Raw genomic sequence first — 5,382 nt, 5'->3', positions numbered from 1 at the left:
AACCTGCCAAGAATAACAGTTTCAAAGATAGCTGCCAGTATCAACTCACTTTCTAATTTCAGATAAAGAATTCATTTTGTGTTTTCCACACTTTTGAGATTTTCTTCTATTTGCTTCTTTAGGTTAAAGAAGCTTTATCTATGACATAACATAAATCAGTAAATGTGCATGTATGCAGGTGTAATGTATATATACAAAACATATATTTTTATTTATTTAAACATGTATTTTAAAAAAAGTATTCAGAAAATAATTTTGCAACTCATTGGCATCCCAAATTTAAAATGTACTCTCTACATTTTTGATAAGTAGGTGATTAGAAGCTGGGAATGGGAAATATGCCTTTAGTTTCTTTTTAAAGGCTATTCTAAAACATAAATATCTAATAGAGATTTGAATAATATTTTAGGAACCTTTATTTTCCATTAAAATTTTGCAGAAGCTACTGTTAATTTCTCTGTTGTTGTCTTCTGCTGTTACATTTATCATACTGATTGTGATAATTGATTGTGAGAATGTCTACACTGCTTGAGTTGCATTTATCATTACTGACTCCTCAGTAAATGTTACTTACATATTTGCATAGATTATTTTCTCATGTTCTGTTAGAGAGGTATAGTCAGACAATGAATTAAAATAAAAAGTTAGGTATACATTGGTATATACAGGAATATATAGTGTTACTTCAGCTGCAGTACATCACAGCCCTGAAGGCAGACATGGAATTGTCCTTGAGCAAGAATAAACAGCTAGAAGCAGGGCTTGGATATCACCTGGTCATACTAATCCCTCCTCATCCTTTCTTTTCTGGACTTTTGAGGGCCTTAGAACACTGGCAGCATAGCAGAGGAGAGTTTTCTACACTTCTGCAAAAATGAGGTGAATCACTTCTCACTCTCCTGGGGTTGGTGGGTGAGCATGGTGGCATGGATGCAGCTCAGAAGAGTGGGAACAATGCTGCTCAGAGGGACACAGCTTCTCACAGAGAAGCTGTTTGTTACCATGTAATGTGGGGGAAGGTGCAGGGATGACTTTGTTTGCTCAGAGCCGTGAGAAAAGAAACAATCTGGTCCTACAGCAACTGCTTGGAATGCATGGAGGGAGTTCTGCAGCATTTCAGTGGTGTCTGCTGCTGTGTGAACTTACATGGAGGTATAGTACTATATCAGGGGTGGTAGGGTGAGCCACAGGCTCACACCTGCGTGGGAGACTCCACTACCCCTCTGGGCAATCTGATCCGGTGCTCAGTCACCTGCACAGTAAAGAAGCTTCTCCTCCTATTCAGGTGGAACTTCCTGTGCATCAGTTTCTACCCACTGCCTCTTGTCCTATTGCTTGTCACCACCAGGGAGAGCCTGGTTTCATCCCCTTGGCACAGTCCCTTCAGATACTGACAGACAGGGATGAGGTCCCCTCTCAGTCATCTTTTCTTGAGGCTGAAGAGACCCAGCTCCCTCAGCCTCTCCTCATAACAGACATACTTCAGGCCTTTAATTGTCTTTGTTGCCCTCCATTGGACCCACTCCAGGGGCTCTGTCCTCATTTGGAGAGGCCAGAACTGGACACAGCTCTCCAGATGTGGCCTCACCAGGCCCTCACCAGTAGCAGGGCAGGATCACCTCCCTTGACCTGGAAACGCTCTTCCTAATGCACCCCAGGACACCGTTGGCCTTCTTGGCCACAAGGACACACTGCTGGCTCATGGGCAGCTTGTTGTCCACCAGGACTCCCAGGTCCTTCTCTGCAGAGCTGCTTTCCAGCAGGCCAGACATGGTGTGGTCAAAGTGAGAAATACATTTTGAGTTGTAGTTGAGTTGAAGATTTCTACTCTTATTTCTACCAATAAATACACCATAAATGAAGAATATCAGCTTTGGGATTTTAGGATTATTGCTGGCAGTGCTGCCTTACTCGTGCATGTCAGGGTTACACTGATTTTCACTACAGTGTTAAGTTCTCATGAGCAAAACACTCACCATGGCTGTGATTTCGTATGTAGCCTCCTTAGCAACTTGAAGGGAACCCTGTGCTATTTTTTTTCACTCAACTGCCCTGCCACATCTGTTCCTAGGTGACTTGAAAAATGAACATTGTTTCCTATTATAAATAAAATACATTGGATAGTAATTCAGAGCTGGAGAGGTGTAGCAGGTTTGAGCAAAAATAAAGTTGCCTCTCCTGAGTGTGTAAGGCAAGTAGTGCAGCAACAGGCCACTATTCTACCTTTTCCCTGCCCCCCACCACCAAGTCCTGTGATCTTGTCATACTGGGTGTAGCAGTTTTGTTTCAACCAGGCAGAAACACCAATGAAATGTAGTGGTTTTGGTTCTCTAATTCAGTTTCCCAGCCAACTCATCAGTTAATGAGGTGGGTGAGTGCTGGCCTGCGCCAGTGCACCCACTAGAATTATTTACTCATTTTCTGCTGTGAGATAAGGATTAGGAGAAGAGCAAAAGCAGGCTCAAGATAAGGATTAGGAGAAGGGCAAAAGCAGGCTCAAAACTTTAGAGAATATAAAGAAAAACTTTATTAACAGAACTAAAAGAAGAATAAATAAGAATCAGAAAAAAACTCTAGAATGCAGGGTGCCTCTGATGCTTGGGAATGATTGGCATCTGCCTCCATGATTCAGAAGCGCTGAACAATTGCTTTATTAAAACTACATTATATTACATTAATACTATACTATATTAAAAAGATACTATACTAAAGAATGTTAAAAGAAAACTAAAGAAAAACCCTGTCTTGAGACAGCCAGAACACATCTTGGCCAATTAAGATAAACAACCAACACCAGAATCCAATTACCAAATCCCTTCAGGTAAACAATCTTCCTTACACATTCCACGTGTGCAAAAACAACAGGAGCAGAGAATAGCAATAAGAATTGTTTTCTCTTTCTCTGAGGTTCCTTGCTGCGATTCCCAGGAAATATTCCTGGGAAGTTGTGCCTGCCTGCTTTCTATGAAGAGACTTGCAGCTACAAAAGCCTTCAGAACACTTCTCTCCCCATCTCTACTTTCCTTTCCCACTGGTAATGTTGAGACAAAATTTGGTACTTTCAGTCAGTTTACCACTTCTAAAGTAACGTTTCTTCAGTTCATTTAGGGAGAAGAGTCTCTCTTGCCATGCCATGGAGACTTTTCCATAAGAAACAATTCTCTTGTGATTTTAATTTTCACAAATAGCAGCCGCCCCGAAATCTGCAATTGTGAAGCTCCTCCCACAGTTTGGTAGTCTTCCCACAGCTACCAGCATGGGTCATTTCACCTTTTTGGGGTACAATTGTAAGGATTAACTGTTCCAGTCTAGAAACAAAAGTTCTCTTTTTTATGTCAGAGAACAGGGAGGAAACAGGGAACAGAGGTTTTCTTCTTCCAACCCTGGGGAAAGGTTTCTCATCTCTCTCTGTTCAAGGTTCTCATTGGATCACAGCTACTTCAACATCTGCTTGCTTCGACACTGGTGCCTCTGCTCACGGCTGTGGTTAGAATGCTACATCCCCCCAGTGCAGTAATCTGTGGTTCTCTGGGCTTTGTATGGGTCCAATCCGGCTAGCTGGAACCCAAGCCCACACAGACCTGCATGGACTGAAGATAAAGACGAGGAGCGCTCTTCCACCACATGGGAATGAGTATCCTGTTTACTGGCTTGTGATGGGACACTGCTGGCCGCAGCAACCACCCAGGTGGCAAAAGAGGCCAAACCTTTCCCTGCAGTGGGGTTTATACCCTAGGGGAAAGGGGGCGGGGAAAGAGGACCGTGGCCAATGGGATAACATTGGGGAGGGGCAAGGGGAGGGGTATCCATGGGGCAGACCACCAGGGGTGTAGAAAGGAGTGCATGGGGAGAAACCATGTGATGAGGAAGGGGGAATAATCTACATGACATACAGCACCCCATGATTTACAGGAAAAAAAAAAGTCTGATGTATCAATTAGATCTTCCCATAGCCTTACAAGAGAATTTCAGCCCAAGAGTAAGGCATCCCCTCATTCTTCTCCCATCTGGGATTTGAATCCTTTCTTACTGGCCTTTGTGTCTCTATGTTGCTTTCTTTATGTGTCTTCACCCTCTCCTTTTCTCTCACTCAAGAGAGGACTAATGTCTGCAAGTTTCATCTGTGCACAGAAGGAGTTAATATCTCGCCCGGGCATGCAGGTGGTGATGTGATCTCTGCCAGGCAGTGGCCTCTCTGGCTGCATGGCTGTTTTCTGGCCCCTGCTGGGTTCAATCCCATCTGTAGGGCTGCTTTCTGTGCGGGGCTGCCTCTGTTTGTAGCCACATGATTGGTCCTGTTGGGCCTGGAGGAAGCTGTTAGCAGTCCTCACAGGGAATCATTCCGTAACTGACGGATTTTCTCATTAACTAAAAACCAAGCTGTGCTAAACCACAACACTAGGATACGGAGTAAAATTTGTCCTTACGTAAAATGGGTGCAGATCTGCTGATAGTCAGGTTATAGTGTAAACAGCATCCCTTTTCATGTGTGGTTCACAGTGAGTATTCAGAGAAAAAGAGACAAAAAGATTACAAACTGCACAAAATAAATGTTAATATCAGACAAGTTAGATTATTTCACAATATCTAAGTAATCATGAAGTTTTAAAGCTCTGCTTGCAGAAACTTCCCTGAGATGTCTCAGGGCCTTTGGCAAACAGACTGAATGAGAATAGTACAAAGAATTGTATTTTATAAAGGAAGAGAGTTTGAAGACAGTTGCTACAGTAATGAGGATGAATTTTTAATCAATAAATGAGTAGATAATAGAGTTTTAAGATTGCAAGTGACTGTTTTAATTCTGTAGCAAGTTCTCTGTTTGCAGTTTTTTCTGTTTCTACAGAGTCCAGCTTATTGAAATATGAGCCACAAGAATCCAAATCTTCAAGTCCATTGCAAGGTCAGAATTCAAGACTAATTTTTCTCAATGGTTATATGCTTGATCCTCTTTGTGTGAGTGTATGTATGAGTATTTTGGGTGAAATACAAAGTCACAACATTCTGAATATTAATTTCAGCTTATGCAGAGTTTTTTTTTCAACATATTGAAAGGTTTTGACCATATTTTGGCTTTTTAACTTTTTTCTAAAAATTCCCATATGAATATAATTCTTAGAAGACAAAAATTTTCATTGCATTAACATTTAAAAGTGAAAAATATTTTAAGTGTTGTGCTGATATATTGTCTGACATTTTAAATGAAAATTAATGTTTTACATAATGTTGACATTTAATTAAGTCATATCTAATGCAAGCATAGATAGAGATTATGTTGTTATTTTAGTGGGAAAAAAACAGTTTCTGTCTCAGCCAATATGATCTTTTCTGTTGAATTTTATATTGCTCTATACTAAACATATCTATGGAAGCATACCTCTCTTA

This window comes from Molothrus aeneus, chromosome 3 (assembly GCF_037042795.1).
Source record: "Molothrus aeneus isolate 106 chromosome 3, BPBGC_Maene_1.0, whole genome shotgun sequence".
Lineage (NCBI taxonomy): Eukaryota > Metazoa > Chordata > Aves > Passeriformes > Icteridae > Molothrus > Molothrus aeneus.
Note: the sequence above shows the minus strand (reverse complement) of the source record.